Genomic DNA, 18,629 nt, shown 5'->3' on the forward strand with positions numbered 1-18,629 from the left:
TTCTCCATTGGGACTGCTGTCGGCAAAACGCTGTTTTGGGTGGAATATTTTGTGCGCATGTGCATAGGGATCCTTTGCACACCATTGAAATCTCTGCACTAATTAATAGTGCGACACACGTGTGCCGACCATTTTGGGACATGCTTGGTGTTTGTAGGGTATAGTAGGTGGGATGATTATGTGTACAGCTACCTGTAGGACGTGGGTGGGTGCCTCAAACTACTTAAAGTTCATCACACGTTTATTCACATATGCTGGACAGGGACGGTGTTACCAGGAGATACAGGAAGAGATGCGCATATGCGTACTTGTGAAACTGACAAACGTATGCTCTCCCAGCTAGTTATAGGTGGTTCACAAGGTGTGGACATGCAATTCGTTCTGCCGTGGTACAGTTGCCTCCATTGTGATTGCAGATAGGCCCGGCAGATGCAGTGTCAGTAGGACACCTCCCTTTTCCTTAATTGCGGTAATTCCCACCAGTACTGTGCACTGCTGAGTCATAACGGCATTCTAAAACCAAAGGAAAAGCCACATGTACACTCAGCAACAACTTACATGTCAAGGTTTACTTCCACACATTCATACATGCCATTAGGAAAGGGACGGGGTTGCAGAAGTGGATACTTATTGTGGCTAATTGGGCATTTGCCCAAGTTGTTCGTGAGAGGAGGAAAGGATTGAGGTAGCAGCATAACATTTCTAATCACATGGATTTTGAGGGGATGAAGGGCTGTGAAATGGGGAAGGGGTACACGTGCAGGTCGGGCAGTGGTATTTTATTTTGACCATGGTATGTCCTTGTACGTCATCTTTTAAGGTGGCAAAAGTGTTCACCAATTCTTCCATTTTGCCTTCCAGGCTGTCCACTTTGCTATTTACAAGTTTCTTTCCTTTCCTGTGCCCGTATACTGTTGTCGAAAGGGTTCCCCTTGTGCTGCCTTGCTTTCCTTTCCAATAGGTTCTCTCAATATGATTGGGGGGGTGTAGCCCTGATCTTACCAGAGTGGATTCCTGCCTCTATCATCCCCACGCAGGCATACTCCTCTTTTGAATGCCTCATCTGCAGGCTCTATCCCTCTCCTAGCCATTCCCTTACTGTGGCTACTATCTACCGGCCACCCGGTCAGATCTCCTCCTTCCTCTCTGAGTGGGCAGACCTCTCCTCTTCCCACCTGGTCTCGACCACTCAACTCCTCCTTCTGGGAGACTTTAACATCCATCTGGATGCTTCCTGTCCTTCCTCTGGACTCTTCTGCGACATTTGCGACTCTCTCTCACTCTCTATTCTCCCCTCTGGCCCGACTCACTCTGCAGGGCACACTCTGGACGTTCTGATCTCCTCAGACCTTCCCCTTTCTATTCCTCTCAACGCTCCCCTCTCCTGGAGTGATCACTTTCTCCTTTCCTCCCACCTCACCCTCTCTACCCCTCAGGCCAAGCCAACTCCATCACTGCCACCCACCTTCTCGGTCATGTGACCCATGAAGCGCGTGTCAGTTGAGGCCTTCGCTGCCACTTTCTCACCCCCCTCTCCAACTTTGGCTGACTCACACCCTGACACAGCCCTTTCCATGCTCCACTCTGCTATATCTGATACTCATGATGTGCTTGCCCCTGTCATGAGGATCCACCAGAAGCCCAAAGCAAAGTGCAACTACCGTCACCCTTAAACGCAAGTGCAGAGTGGTCAAGAGGAAATGGCGTGCTTCATGTATACCCTCTGAGAAACTGGCTTGCTGCCTGCTTCAAAGGCAATACCGGCTCTCTGTCCGCACCAAGAAGAGAGCCCACATCCAAGCCCACGTCTCTATGCCATCTAACAACTCGGCTGAACTCTTTATAATCTGCAAGGAACTGGCCAACCCTGCTGAGTCTCTACCTCTCCTGTCCCTTCCCAGGCCCTCTGCACGGCACTGGCTTCTCATTTCATCTCTAAAACACAGGACGTCCTGTCCTCTCTCTCCTCTCTCCTTCCTTCCTCTACTCCCTCCTCTTCCTTTGGCCCTTCTTCGCACACCTCACCTCCCTCCTTCTCAGCCTTTCCCCCATTCTCCCCAGATGGGTTTCTAGACAAGTCCGATCCATGAAAGTCTAGTCAAAACAGGTTCATCTCTTTTCCTCCAAAACCATCAAGGACCACATTGACTCCCTGGCTCCTGCCCTGGCCGACTTCTGCAACCACTCCTTCGCCACTGGAGTCTTCCCTTCCCCCTTAAAGCACTCCCTTATGCACCCTGTGCTTAAGAACCCTCTGCCGACCCATCCTGACCGGCTAACTATCGCCCATTCTCCATCACTCCTTTCCTGGGCAAACTCTTAGAAAAGCTGGCCATCTCTCAGCTCAGTCTCTACACGGAATCTGTTGGCTGTCTCCATGATCATCAGTCTGGCTTCAGAGCTGCCAGAAGCATGGAAACTACTCTCCTGAACATCTGTGAAGACCTGCTCTCCAACCTTGATTCCAACACCCACTGTGTCCTCATCTTACTTGATCTCTCTTCTGCCTTTGACACGGTCAACCATGCCATCCTGCTCAACCGTCTCCGTGATAACCTGGGGATCACTAGTCAGGCTCTGGCGTGGCTTACTTCTTTCCTCTCTGATCGACCCTCCCAGGTTCAACTTGGGTCCTTCCTCTCCTATATCTCTATCTCCACCTGTGGTGTTCCCCAGGGGTCTAACCTCTCTCCCTTGCTGTTCAACCAATACTTGGCACGTCTTGTCCACCGCATTGCCACAGTCTGCCCCAACTTCCAGTGCTATGCGGATGACACCCAGCTAATTTTCAGGCTACCCTCAGCCACCTCTACTCCCTCCCTCATCTCTGACTGTCTTTCCGCCATCCAGGAGTGGTGTGCCACCAATGATCTTTGCCTTAATGCCAGTAAGACTGAGATTTTCCTCATCGGCACAGCTGCTCCCTCCTTTCCTGTCACTCTCTGGTCGGCTCTCTTGACCCTCTTCCTGCTCCCACCTGTGAGGCTAAAAACCTTGGGGTCATCTTTGACTCCACACTCTCCTTCTCTCCCCACATCTCTGAAGCCTCTAAGAAGGCACACTGCCAGCTGCACCTCCTCAGAGGTATTCTTCCTTTCCTCTCCTTCCCCCAGAAGCTCACTGTCTCCAGCGCTCTGGTTCTCTCTAGGCTGGACTATTGTAACAGCCTCTTTCTAAATCTGCCTGCTTCTATTCTCCACCCCCTGCAGCTCATCCAGAACAGGACTGCAAGACTTGTCCTTCACCTCAAGCCCAGGGATCGTATCTCTCCAGGACTGAAATCTCTGCAATGGCTCCCAGTGGCTGCAAGGATTAAGTTCAAAACCCTCTGCATTGTCCACAAGGCCTTCTGGGGCCTGAGGCCTCAATTCTTCAACCCTCTCTTCCTAAATATCTTCCTTCTCGAGCTCTTCGCTCATCTGCCTCCAACTCCCTCAGGGTCAGTCGCTTCTCCAAACAATGAGTTGGTGGTAGGTCTCTTTCTTCGGCTGGGGCCTCCCTCTGGAATAGCCCCCTGCCTCGCTGAAACTTGAGGAGAATCATCTCCGGTTCCGGAAGCACCTCAAAACCTTTCTCTTTGCCTCTGCCTTTTTTCCTCCTCTTCCCTGCTGACTTCCTGACTGAAACCAAATATGCACTGGTTACCAGGCCACCCTCTGATCTCGGCCCAGGTCTCCTCCCCCGCCAGTCGCATACCTGCACTGCCTTCATGGCAACCCCTGCACTGGGGACTGTTTTTTTTTCTCTCCCTTTAGTCCCACTTCCCGCACTTGACACCTGTTTGTCAGCACTTACCCTTGCACTTGCCACCTACTGGCAGTACTTTTACCTATTGTTATTTATTCTTTATCCCATGTACTGCACTTTCCCCTCCCCTTCTCCTTGCACTTTTACCCTTCTGCCCTATCCCTTGCACTTGCGCGATCTGAATGACACCAGGCCTAGTAGGATTGTTGTCTGTCTTCCTTCTGTTCCTCCCTTGCCTCGTCGCGCCTTGAAACACTTGTGTATAGGCGCGTTATTAATGCCATATCATATCATAAAGAGATAAAAATCTGTTAGGTGTAGATGAAGCAAAAGATATTACATATTTTATGTTTCAGAATGTGGTGCGTACCAATGGGGTTACTATCGTAAGTCATTGCGTCATGAGGGAAATTTTCTTCCAGCCACTTTAAGGTGCTTGCCATTGCTGCGTAAAAAAAAGAAACGTATGCTTCTCAACTGTTATATACTGCACCACCTGTGCATTTATTAGACTAACTTCAGTGTGCTTACTACGTTGTATTGATGTTCTGGTGTTAGTACTTTCCAGTCCTTCCTCTGCCCGTTCGTTCTTTGTTACCATGTCAAGTAGCAGTGCAGTAAGATTGTTGAAGGCAGACGTCACTTCTCTTGTTGGTGCTCTCCGTTATAGTGTACTCCCTATGCCTTTTTGCTGTTTGTCTCATAAGTTCACAGTTTGCAAACCTCCTCTATTTTCCCTTGCACTTCATGTACATGGTTCTGTTTGCATATGTTCCTTGGGGTTGGTGAATGGTACCACTACGTAAGAAAGCCCCTGCCTTTCTGAGCAGGTTGGATGCCACCCGAAGTCTGCAACCAGACGCATAGTCAGCGACTGCTGTATGCATTAACATGGAGCCAGTGTTATGATAATGATGATCAGACGTATTTTCATCAGATTAATGTAGTTTATTAAGAGGAAGTCCCCAACAGCCAACCTCCATCAAACAGGCATCTTCTTGTCTGGTTCTGAGAGCAGGTTCTAGAACCAGAGAAGAAGAACATTCCTAATGGAACCACAAACACAACACTCTACATCATAACATCTCCTCCCCCACATTATTTATGAAGGATATGATTGCGAAAACTATATACAGAAAATACTAACATGCAACCTAACAAGGCTGATCTTGAAGAAGAAATATGTACAGGAAATACAAATATGCAAACAGTATGCTTTTAAACTTCCACTCTACTACACATTAATTCATAGTGAAAGGATATATGATGTGGCTCCATAGTAACACCCAGGATGATGCAGTCCAGGTTTGTGACTATGTATGGGGTGTTAACAGTCTCAGTAGTAAATAAAATCCTTCTTGAAATTATGTACAAATCTCCTAGCCCTCGAAGAGAAGTTCATGTTTTCACATGGACTTTATAAAACTTCCCATCAACAAATTTCTCCACTGTTCCTCCATCTTTTGCAAAAGTAATATTATCATCGATACCCTTTGCTTATCTGGATTTGTCTCTCCATATTTCTGGTGTGGAGGACTGATCAGACCCGTTCCTCATCTGATCTTTTTCCACCAATATAATATCATTGCATGACCACTTGTTGCCATCTTTCAAGATTACTGACTTCTTGGAACATTTAACCACTCTCTGGGGAGATCGGAACTTGGATTCCCCTTTCATAACTCTCTTGGGTTCTCTTACCCTAATTCAGTCTCCACTCTCAATCTTACTTTCTTTTACATGCTTTTGCTTTCATAGTATTTTTTTGTATTGATCTTGTCTCCTCTTGACTTTCCTTACAATTTCATCCATATCAACATTCTTGCTCTTCCTTATAGTCATCCAAGCAGGTCTAAGTCTGTTAGTGGCAATTCTCCATCTCATCAAGGTGAAAGGTTCCACTTCTGTCACTGAATGTGGAGTGACCTTGTATGTGTTCAGCGCTTCTTTGAGTGATTCTTTCCACGGCAAGCTATTTGCCACAGCCAATTGAATTACTCCTTTTATTAATCGATTCATTCTTTCCACTAAGCCGTTTCCTATAGGGTGGTATAACGCCGTCATGCTATGTTTGATGGCTCGTTCTTTCAGAAAGCACTGAACTTCTTGTGACATAAACTGAGCTCCATTGTCAGATATCATCTCCTGTGATTCACCCTCTCTACTAAATTTCCTCCAAAAACTTTATAACTTTCATGGCAGAAAAAGACTCTTCAATGATTCCACACTCCACCCATTTGGATGTATAATCAACCAATACAATGAAATATATTTTTGCTGGTTCTAGTATCTCATATGGACCAGCTATATCGATGGCCAGCTTTGTCCAAACCGAATCTGGCATAGCTATTGGTTGTAGCGGTGTAATCTTGGTAAACTTTCCTTTATCACTCACTGCGCAAGCGGAACATTCTTTGACCAATGGTTCTAATTCACTCCACATGTTGGGCCACCAATATGTTTCTCTGACCCTTCTCTTCGTCAAACTCCTCCCCACATGCCCCTCATGGGCAATATCCATGATTCTCTTTCTTAATGTTGCAGGAGGAACAATACGATCTCATCGATAAACACATGCATCATCACATGAAATTTCATCTTTATCTTCTCCCAGGATCCAATGTCTACCTTAACATCTTTCCATCCACTTTCCACTGCTTTCCTTAAATATCCTTGTTCTGGATCCAGTTCCATAGCTTCAATCCAATCATCTCTCCCATAACTGGGATGTATGTGTGCAATAATGCAATCCATGTCCTGATCTTCTACCACATCATCACCACCACAGTGGTCTCTTCCCTCATTGTTGCATGGCATGCAAGAAAAAAAATCAGCAACTATGTTTGTTCTCCCCGGAGTGTACTTTATATTTACATTATATTGCATAATAATCAAAGTCCATCTCCTAATGCGTTGGGATGTCAAGTGAGGGTTCTTTGGATTTAATATATGTATAAGTGGCTTGTGATCCGTCTTGAGTTCAATTGGGATTCCCCAAACAAGCCTTTTGAAATGTTCTAAAATCCACTTGACTGCCAACACCTCCTTCTCAATAGTTAAATAGTTCCTTTCTGCCCCCCCTTAAAGTCCTAGAAGCAAAAGCAATTGGGACTACAAAACCATTTTGCACTTGTTCCAAAACACCTCCCAGTCCCATGTTGCTTGCATCCACTGAGATCATGGTCTTGGCACTACAATCAAACATTTTAAGGACAGGTGCTTTGTTGATCAACACTTTGATTGTGTCCAATTCCTTCTTACATTCTTCAGACCATTTAAATTTCGTGCCTTTAATCATCAATCTTCTCATTTGACTTGTTCTATCTGCATAATGGTCCAGACATTTAGAATAACATTCTGTGAGGCCCAGCAAGCTCCGAAGCTGGTCCTTGTTGACAGGATCTGGAAGTTTGAGAATGGTATTCACAAGAGCTTCCTTAGGTTTTATTCCTTCTTCATTGATGCGATGACCCAGATATGTCACTTCCTTTTTTTTATCTTACACTTTTCAATCTTTAGATTAAGACCTTTCTGCTGTATAACTTGCAACACCCCCAATAACTTAGCGTCATCATCTTCTTCTGACATGGCAGACACTAATATGTCATCCTGAAAATAGTGTACACCTTTTAGGCCACTAAAAAGATGTTGCATCAGCCTCTGAAAGACGGCGGCTGCTGACGTCAAGACGAATGTCATTCTTTTGTATCGGAATGCTCCCAAGGGCGTTATAAACGATGTAAGGTGTCTGGACTCTTCCTCTAATACAACCTGGTGGTATGCAGAAGACAAATCTAGCGTGGTGAAAAATTTTGCTAGTTCCATGGTGGTGAGCATTTCTCCAATATTGGGTAGAGGATGACGATCAACCCAAATGTTATTGTTAAGATCTCTTAGGTCAACGCACATTCTAATTGATCCTTCAGGTATTCTCACTATAAAAATAGGAGATAGCCATTCAGAGCTCTCTATTGGTTCAATGATATCTTGTGAACATAACTTCTCCAATTCTCTCTGTAATGCTTCTCGAGTGCCAATCGGAATGTTCCTTACTTTATGCACTACAGGGTTTGCACCCCTCTTAAGTATTATGCGATGTTTGAATCCCTTAAGGACACCAATGTTGTCGTTGAAAACCTTGGGAAAACTTTTTGCCAAATTCTCAGCAGAATCACAACTATTATTCACTATGCTCAAAATTGGTACATTCTCACAAGGGTGTATTCTGATCTTCAATGATGCCTGTTCCCACCAGCCAACTATTGAAAAACCATCTTCAGCCACATATAATTTACAGTATGTTCTCCTTCCTTCAAAGTCTAAGTGCACCCAGGTATATCCTACAATATTGATTGGTGTTTTACCATACCCGGTTGCCCTAACTTTAGTTATTTGTAAGTCATCCATTTTCTTTTTCAGTACATTCAGATACGTCTCCATGTCCACCATTGTATATGGCGACCCTGTATCGACCATCATTTGTAATGTTATGCCATTGATGGCCATGGCCACCCACGGACCAACAGTGTTTCCAGTTGGAGTAAGAGCCTATATCTGTACTTCCTCCTCGAAACCACTAGTGATCGCCACCAAGTCATTTGACCCATAAACTTCTTCCAATGCTCTCACACTTGTCATGGCTCCTCTTCCAAAATGGCTGCTATTTCTTGTAGCATTATAGCATGAATTAAATCTGCCTCTTCCACTGACGTTGCGACAGACCTTACCAAAATGGCCCACCTGTCCACATTTATAGCATTCAGCTGATTGGGGTGGATAATCCTTTTCTGCATTTGCATGCCTATACCATCCACATTTAAAACACCTGCCTTGTCGTCTCTGGAGCCCTTCTCTACTCTGCCTGGGGTTCATACCGAAATCAGATTTTACAATTCTCTTTACGATGGCAACCAAAGCTTCTTCATCTCTATTGAAGCCTCCATCACTTGTGTCTTGTACTGATTTTATGTCAACACATTCTGGCTTACTCTGAACTTCTTTCATACACTTTTCCCCCAGTTCAAACCATCTTGCTATCTCAGTAGCTTGTTCTAATGTTGGATTTTTCACTTGCCATAGCCGCTGTTGAATTCGGTTACTTGCCACGTGCAGAACCAGTTGGTCTCTCAAATACTCATCTGCCACACCTGTGAATTCACATGTCGATATGAGGCCTCTCAAAGCAGCAATATAAGCGTCTACCGATTCATTCTTGTTCTGTTTCCTAGAGACTAATCTGTACCGTTCCAGTACAATATTTGTCTTATTACCAAAATGTTTGCTCAGTTTTGACAGCGCAGTCTCATATTTTCTCACACTAGCTGCTGAATCTCCAGATCCTTCCTCCGTGTCACTGGGTTCCGGTAAAGTTCTAAATATTCTCAGTGCCTCTGCACCCACGCAATTGAGCAAGGTGGCCTCTTTCATATCGTCATTGTACTTAGCCCCACCGATTGCTCTCAAGTAGACTAGAAAGTTGTCCATCCATTGTTCCCACGGACAAACAGGATTACCAGGTTGTGCCAGGAATTTAATTGGGGCCACAATGTTCTGCATGGTGAAAATAGTTGTTGGCCAAAGAGCGCAGTTGCACAGTAATAATGTCCACACAAGTAATCAATATGTGTCCCTCCAATACCTTTTCCTTCCCTGTTCCTCAGATACAGGCAATATAATCCATACAAAAGGAGCACTCTCAACAAAGTTCTTGTTATGCCGTTATTACATTGAGGTGCATGTTGCCATAATATCCTTACAATATTTTCACTGCCTCAAGAAATTATTATTTTGTGATGTCATCTTTGATGTCATGGGTGTTAGTCCTTGCAGTGCACAGTGGTAGCATGAGTTATGGTTGCTTAGCTGATCATAACTGGTACATTTCTGGGGGTTTTACCTGTAACTATAACGTCCCTGTAACAACGTAGTTACATTCAATTGCATAGGTTTTTACTAGTGCAACTTAACCATAACGTCCCTTTTAACAATGTTTTTCCACTGAATCATCTAGATAAACGATTACTGTTAAGTACAGCAGGTCAGCAAATAGTCGATCCATAAACCGTTGAAATACGGCCGGGGCATTTACCAGGCCAAAGGGCATCACGCAGTATTCAAAGAGTCTGAATGGAGTCCGGAAGGTCATCTTCCACTCATCTCCCTCCTTGATTCTTAGCAGATGGTAAGCACCCCTTAAATCGAGCTTACTTATGATCACTGCCCCCTGCACTGCCTCAAGGATATATTAATCAGGGGCATGGGGTATGTGTCCCGTATCGTAATCGTATTAAGCCTGCGGACATCGATACAGGGTCTAAGTTCTTTAGAGTTTTTCTTTGATATGAAAAATAAGGAGGCTCCGGCCTGTGATTTTGATGGATGGATCAGACCATTTTGCAGATTGTGGTCTAGGTAGACACGTAGGGGCTTTCATTCCGGTATGGTTAATGAAAACATGCACCCTGAAGGGGGTGATGGCATTCGGTTGGATATCAATGGCACAATCCTCTGGACAGAGGGGCAGTAAATCCTTGGGGATCATTTCTTCAAACACATCTGCATAGTCCTGAAACACAGATGATAGACAGTTGACCCCAGTAATGATTTGAGAGGAATAGGAAGCTGCCGCACACTTGCGTAGGGAAGAAGCCACACATTGCGTTCTCCAGCACTCTGATTGGAACAGAAGAGTATTGCAAGACCAGTCAATGAGAGGATTATGTTTGCGCAGCCAGGGGATGCCTATAATGACTGGGAAATGAGCAGCCCTTATGCCGTCAAAGGCTATCATCTCATGGTGATCATTGATGGAAACCTGAAGCAAAGCGGTAGATTGGATGCTGGGACCTGAGCACAGGGGGCGTACGTCCACCCATTCAATCATCTGTTCTTCCTTCTTGTGGATAGGTTGCACACCCTCCAGTTTAGCCTAATTGATATCTATGAAATTCCCTGCTGCACCAATGTCAACCAGGGCCAAAACATCTCTTCCTTGCTGCTTGTCCCATCATAGAACGGTGCGACCCACAATCAAACATGAATCTTCTTCAGACATCTTGACTGCGTTGGGCTTGTGGGAACCTTCTGTTGAAACCTGGTTAGTGGTTCCTCCTAAGAGACCAGGGTCTGTCAATTCCCTGTCTCTGAGGGGGTACAGCCGGGTAGTCTCGTAGTAGGTGGATATCAGAAACGCAGTACAGACAAAGACCCTTGTCTCTGTATCTCTTTCTTTAGGTAGGTGTCAAGGTTCCTTTTGCGGTGCCCACCTGCATCGGTTCTTCGAGAGAATGACCCTGAGAGGAAGCGCAAGGCAACTGGTGTCCGGTTGTAGGGAGAAGTGGTGTATGGCCTCTTCTGCCTTCAGCTCTTCTTTCTGTTATTCTGTCGATCTGGAGCACCAGGGAAAACAGATAATCCAATGAAGACGGGCGAGGTATGCGAGCGAACTCGTCGTTGAGTGCCACCCTACTTCATTGGCCAAATGTTTGAACGAAGAAATATAAGTCATCAGATCCATAGAACCATGTTTGATGTCCAATAGTGATTCTCCCGATGAGAACCGATCTCTTGCCTCTCAAACGTCTGACCAAGGAGGGTCACAAAGGCATTATAGTCTTGGAGAATTGGATTGGCAGAGGTTACTAGGGGGGTAGCCCAGGATAGGGCATTATCCACCATATTAGAAATAAGGAACCCTACTCTGGTGCGGTCAGAAGAATAAGTGGAAGGCCTAAAAGTGAAGTACACCAGGCATGCAACAATGAATTCCTTTATTCTCTTGGGAGAGCTGTTGAATTTCCTAGCTGCCAAGGCCAGCAGCGGTAAGTCCGACTGCTGAGCATCTCTGGTAGCAGCTATCTGTTGCAGGACTGCGTTTTCAGCTTTCAGCCCCTAGACCTCCATAGATAGGCCTTGGACCGCCGTCAAACATTCTGGTACTTGCTCCGCTGTAGCAATTTCTGGGTGTTGCAACCTGTCAAGGCTCACCTGTGTTTCGCAGTCACTCCCATTGGTCGAGGCTTCAGAGTCAGATAGTTTGGTGGTAGGTTCCTTGAAGGTTCCATTCTTCTTTTTTAAGAGATAGGGTGTGTTCTGGGAATTCGCCACTGTCTTTTGATTAGAAAACAATCAAAAAAAGAATGGTGTCCCCCGAGTGCAGCCCATGTCAGGGGAAAAAGGCAGAACAAACCCCTGGAGGTGTCGTGGCACGCTGCTCTGGTCGGATGGAATAGTTGGTATTTTCCTATAGCGTAGAGAGAAGCTGTCAGGACTGGTGGGTGGCGACTATGGAACTACTGGAGGCGTTGACCTGCGCTGAGTAACGCTCTAGTCCTCAACAAACATGGCGCCCTGCACTATAAAGTCTGACTCCGCCCCCGGGTCCAGTGCGTTGTATCTGTGTTTCTTCCCATTACTTCGCTCCGTACCTTCGTACGCCTATTCGTGAAATTCTAGTGTGTTTGCATCCTTCCTTTTCCTTCTAGAGTTACATTCCTTCACTCCGCTGTATTCATTCTGCTGCCTTTTCTCTTCTCTCTTGTATACTTTTCTTAACGGCTTTCTATCCGTGTACTCTGCTGCATTCGCCTATTCAGGTAACTTGCAGCGTTTATTTTTCACCTGCTTTGTACGCTTGCGAGCCTTCGCATCCTTTTCTTTATTGTATATCATACTTTCACTACTGTTGCCTTTTACATTGCTGCTTTCCCCTGCTGGGCTCCTCAGCAACGTTCGTAATCCTTTTGTTTATTTATTACATACTTACTTTCACTGCTCCTGGCCATTCAACACCGCTGCTTCCCCCTGCCTTCCACGGTAGCAGCGTAGCTTTTCTTTCTTGATTTGCATACTGCCTCGTATTGAGCAGCTGAGCTCTTCTTTCCTTTTTTTACCGTACTAACTCAACTTCTGCCTGTTCCTGCTTAGGCCACTGTATTCCTTGCTGAGTCTGTTTCTTCGGACCACGGTCTGTGTCTATTAGCTTCCTCTAGTCAGTTCTATTTCTCGTCCTCCTGTTATTTTTCCTTCTTCCTTTCTTTTGTGTTTTGTTCTATCCCGGATTCCTCTTCTGTTGATTGGCTCTTCCAAACCTGTCAGACAATTGTTCGTGCTGGACTTTGGTCTTTGGATACATACATCACCTCTGAGAAACTACACCAGATCCAGGTTTTTTTCTGCCTTCCGGCTTTTTCCCTGGGGTGAGGCTGGCCCCCTGGGGTTCCCCGAGTACAGGTTCTCATTTCTGTCAAGGTGGCCTCCGGAGGGGCCAGACCTTATTTACACGAGCGAAGGGGACCGAAACTCAAGGATAAAAGACCCAAGAAGAAGTTAGAGTGTCAAAAGAAGACTGAAGCGGCTCTCAAAGATATCACCTCCGAGGATTCAGGTGAGGAGAAGGGGGAATTGGATCCTGAGCCTGACAGAAGCGAACTTGTGAAGTATTCCAATCGGTTCCAAGGAAAATACAAGGTAGTCTCCAAGCAAGAAAGAGATCCATGTAGGAAGGACCTCAGTAACACAAGAATAAGAATGGCAGGAAGAGGGATCAAGAAAGGGGAGGAAAAATAAAGAAAAAGAAGCCAAGGAAGAACAGAAAATACAGACAAGGAAAAGACAGCGAGTGTCCGGCAGATCTTTAACGAATGGCAGACTACCTGAAGCCTGCTGCGCCGTGGAGACTCGCGAGATACAAAGGCAGAAAGGAGATCAAGGCGGAACGAGAAAGAGAAAGAATGCAAGTGCCCTGCAATGCTCAGCTGTAGCGAGAAAGGCATGGAGAATGAGGCGCCGGGGCGACTTGTGAAAGACAGAGGCAGCAAAGAGAGTAAGGAAGAGTGCAAAGAAAAGTGGAAGAAATGCGAGTGCCCGGCTTAGCCCTGGATAGGACCGAAATGGATCCTATCAAGCCATGGCTCCTCGCGGGGGTCAGGACCGGGAAGAAAGAAAGGCATAAGGCAGAAGGCTGAAGGTAGCTAGGAAAGAGCTGGTGTGGACCGCCAGAGGAAGTCTAAAGGAAAACTAGGGAACATGGAACGAAACGAGGGAAAAACCGGCAAGAAGCTGGAAGGAGGAAAGCAAACGGGATATAACAACAGAGGGATGAAAGGCAGAAGAATAAACAGCGAAGGACACGAAAGGTGAACTTGGCATCAGAGCGTACGGCAAGGAAAGCTAGAGCTGCAATGCACAGGGGGGGCAGCGTTAAGGGAAAGATAAGGGCCAGAGAGCAGAAAGACTAGACCGCGCTCCAAGAAATGTGACAGGCACTTTAATGGTGTCTTCTCCACCGGCTCCATAGCTTCCAGGCACGGTTATTCATGATAACATTACACTGCATTCATGTCATTTTCAGTCAGAGCTGTCTCATTCATTGTGTCACACACACAGAAACCAGACACCCACAACACAGAACGTGACTTCACTTCAGACTCCATTGATACAGGTTCCAACCCTAGGTTGTACCCACAACACACAGCATCTGGGAAGGCTCCAGTCAGTCTGACAGGAGGCAGCCCCAGAGCCATCTATGGTATTTCCACCCAACAGCCAGTCAGTGTGAAAGGGAATAGAGACAGGGCTTCCAGGACTTTGAGAAACAAGGTAAAAGGCAATAGAAACAAAGAGGCCTCAGGGGCCATCTTGCCTTCTATCAGGAATCCACTGAAAACCACTGAAGCGGCCATTTGCATTACATATGAAAAACAGCCGTGCAAAAAGGATCCTAGTCAGCAAGATACGCTCAACCTGGCATCAAGCCTTGCAGGATTCCTAGGAGCCCAAACCTTACACTGATGCCACTGCCGCCCTGCAGGAGACGCCACCATGGAGTAACAGCAACAATGACTCCTGCAGCCCCGCACCATGAGAAACCAGTCGCTGTCGGAGACAGGATCAAAAGAACTGTTGTATTTTGGGTAAGTAGGAGGTTTATACCTCTGAGGAAAAAAGAAATTCCTGTAGGGGAGGCAGGGCCTCATTTGTGTGTATTGGAATGAGAAAGGGGGACATGGAGGTAATGGAAAACACACTCTCAATTTTATTGTTCAACCTCCAAGCAATGTGGTTCTGTTTCTCAAATCTTCACCAGACTTGCATCAAACACGGACACTGCAAAGCATAGGGTACACATGCCAGTAGCATATGCAGAGCCCTCGTGTTACCCGTGGCCATGCGTAAGAAAGCCATCCAGTTCTGCTTTTGTTTGGAATTCTGGGGCTTGTAGTTTTCATAAATTTCAAATGGGAAAGAAAAAATCACAGGTACCAGGACTCAACGGCCTTTTCACGCATTGCAACGTGAAGCTCTGCATATACAGCCTGGTCTAAAGTATCATAGTTCTGCTTCACTTTTCAAGATGGCTAATGAGACAATTGTATTGAATATACATGAAACACAAATCACAAAATAAATGCAAGTGAAAGATATGGATAATGGAACTAAAATATCCTAACCAGAAAGATTTCTCGCCAAACTACGAGCTCTAACATTAGAAAACGACAACTGTAAATTGTACAGAGTGATTCAGTAATGTCACCTTGTACTAATTGGAAACCTATCTTTTGTTATAAGGATTCGTAATATAGAAATCTCCCTTGCCAGAGCTCACCTTGCGAAAACCAAAGAGGTAAAACAATATGTATCAATCCCCAAGAAGATCTTTGCCTTAATTGCTTTTGTTGCAGCAACCTAATTAAGAGTGATTGTTTATCACAGCCCATTAATGCTAAGAACATGTTTATATGCCAATACATCACTTGGCTCTGTGAATTTGTCATTTATTGCGTGAAATGCCCTTGTGGTCGATCACTTGTAGGCCAAACGAAATGTAATCTTTACTATTTTACAAAAGAACACACATTGGTTGCAGTGCACACACCCAATTAAAATTCCAGAGTTGCAGGCCATTTCAGCAGCTAGTAGCGTACATTGAGGTTCATGCACAGCAAGCAGATACAAATCAATCCAAGATGGAGTGATAGAATTCTGCAGCTGAAACGAAGTGTGACCTTTTGCACATATTTTTAAGAATTAAAAATCGGTATGAATAAGTGGCCTTTAAAAACGTGCACAATGGAGGCGAAACGCTTGTCGGCGATCGGTAGTGTCTGAAAAACATGCTCTGACGGCCCATGTCACCGCTCTGCAGATCTATAGAAGAGAAACCCCCTGGGCACCCGCCCAGGAAGCAGCCATCCCCCTAGTGAAACAACCCTGGACATGTTCCGGGATTGGCAACCCTGCCGACACATACTCCATTGTAATGACAGTTCGGATCCAACGGCTGATGGAAACAACAGAAGCCTTCCTATTTGCCACAACCAGCCCAAAAAGCCACAGGAAGACTTTCAGTTTGTCTGAAACTCTCAGTCCTAGAGATGTACTCCATGACCACCCTCTGGACATCAATGGAGTTCCAAGCCACCATCTCAAGGCCCTGAAGAGGATCCTGAAAAAAGGCAGGGAGAACAAGGTTACTGAGAAGTGTGAAACTTTGACACCATTTTCGGGACATTTGGGATAACAGCATCAAACCGTAACATGCAGGAAGACACGTAGAAAGGGAGGCTGACACAACAAATCCCCCACCTCCCCAACCTACAAACCGAAGTAATAGTGATCAGAAATCCGGTTAGTGATCAAAAATGCGGTCTTCAGCGTGCGGTGCTGTATATCAATCCCCCCAATAGGTTCAAAGGGAGGACCTTGGAGGAATTTCAGCACAAGTGGCCGATCCCAATGAGGAAGCCCCCTATAAGAGCACAGGCTCGAAGAAGCAAGACCCTTAAGGAACGTTCCCACCAGAGAATCCCCCGCAATTCTGCCCTCAGAATCCCCCTGAGGGTCTAAATGTAGGCCCACTGGGAGCATTGAGTGGACACCACAAGACCCTTGTCAAACCACTCCTGGAGAAACTAAAGCACAGAAGAAAGCCCACACCAAAGGCGGAAAGACCCTGGACCCTGTACACCAAGCCATGAAATCCCTCAGTGCCGCTCATAGGTCTTTAAGGTGGACGACCGCCTCGCATGAAGGATAGAGTCAACCATCTGGCCCGAAAACACCTGAGCAGTCAACTGAGACCTTGCAATTTCCAGATTGACCATTGAATCCTCCTGGCATCGCAACCAAGCCCAGCTTACAGAGGGCAAGGCCACTTCAGAATCAGCCACGGGTACTGACAATGGAGGTCCAGTAGAGAAGGGGAAACATACCTGCCGGGGCCAAAAGGGGGTCAACAGGACCCTGCGACCCCTGAATTGCTGAACCACCAAGGGGAGGAGGGAAATAGGAGGGAAGGCATACAACAGACCCCTCATCCAGGCTAGATTCAGGGCATCCATCCCCCAGGCCTCCACCACCTGGAACTTGGAGCAGAAGTGAGGGACCTTCGCTGAAGAAGGAGAGGCAAAGAGATCCAGACTTGGGGACCCGAACCTGCGACAGATACCCAAAAAGACCATGTATGACAGCACAAGGTGCTGAGAGGAGGGAAACCACCTGCTGAGGTGATCCTCTATGAAGTTGTACACAACCTGATATGCGCCGCCAGATGACCCTCCGCGCATGAAGCCATCGATAATGGCAACGTATCGAGAGACCGAGCCCCCGAGGCCCCCTGATGATTCACGTAAACCAGGGTGGTAGTGTTGTTCGTCCTGACCACCATAGCCCTGCCCTCCAGGGTTCAGCTGAAGGCCAACAGAGTCTGATAAATGGCAAACAACTCCCTCCAGCTGGAGGAGAGTAGACACTCCGCTGGAGTCCACATTGCTTGCATCATCTGGGAGCCCAGAGTGGCCCCCAAACTGAACCCCTGCCGTCTGTGGTAAGAGTGTCCTTTAAGGAGTGAACCAGGTCCACCCCTGTCGGGAGGTTCCTGGCACTCAACCACCAAAGCAGCTCCTACTTCAAGAATGGGTACACCGGGACCTGGGCATCGTAGGCCTGAGAAGCCGGGATCCAGTGATCCTGGAGATTTATTTATTGTTTGCTTGTTAGGTGCGTATACAGCAAGTAAAATACTGTTTCAAAGCGCCCATAGGGCGAGGGGAGGGAACACAGGAATGCAATTAAATACAAAATACAATATTTAATAAGAGCAGTGGACGGAAAAAGGATGAAATAACAAACCTACTATGCATTGTGAGTATTCAGAACGTGCAAGTGCAGCAAGGAAGAGGGCAGAGGGGTTAAGTGCTGGGGAGTCTGAGCTCAAGGGTGAGCCACAGATGAAGTTCTTGGGTTGATGAGTGCTACACAGCCTGGATCCACGTTAGGTGTAAGTGCAAACCTCTAGGGTGGAGGGTGTGCCAAGGCAAGTGCTGAGGGTAGACAGGAGCTGGACAGATTGGGTGTGGGAGGTCAAAGGCCCTGTGGATGCATAAGGGCCCGGACACCAATCACAGCTACTGTGGGGTTAGCAGAGGAGAGAAGAAGGGAAGGAGGAGGTAAAGAGGAAAGTCTTGAGGAGCTTCTGGAATTCAAGAAAGTCCTGCTCAAGGCGCAGAGGCAGGGGGAGCTTGTTCCATAGGAGGGAGCCACCTATCGTCTGTTTAGCTAAATGCTTTACTCACATAGAGTTGGTGCCAGAGGAACATAGTGGTCTAGAGGGAGAGTATTTAGTGAAATAAAGTTAAAGATAGTGTGGGCCCTGGTCCCAGACAGCCTTGTGGATGATGCAGAGGGATATGAATTTAATCCATGCAGCAACCAGGAGCCAGTGAAGACTTTTTAAGGCAGGAAAGATGCGGTCCCCGGGCTTGAGGCCAAGGATAAGTCTCACTGTCCGATTCTGGATTAGATGGAGGGGTCGCAGAGTGGAAGAAGGTCGATTCAGGAGGAGGTTATTGCAATGGTCAAGCCTAGAAAGAACCAGGGCTCAT

This window comes from Ambystoma mexicanum, chromosome 4q, assembly GCF_040938575.1.
Source record: "Ambystoma mexicanum isolate Mex_15411 chromosome 4q, UKY_AmexF1_1, whole genome shotgun sequence".
In the NCBI taxonomy this organism is placed as follows: Eukaryota; Metazoa; Chordata; class Amphibia; order Caudata; family Ambystomatidae; genus Ambystoma; species Ambystoma mexicanum.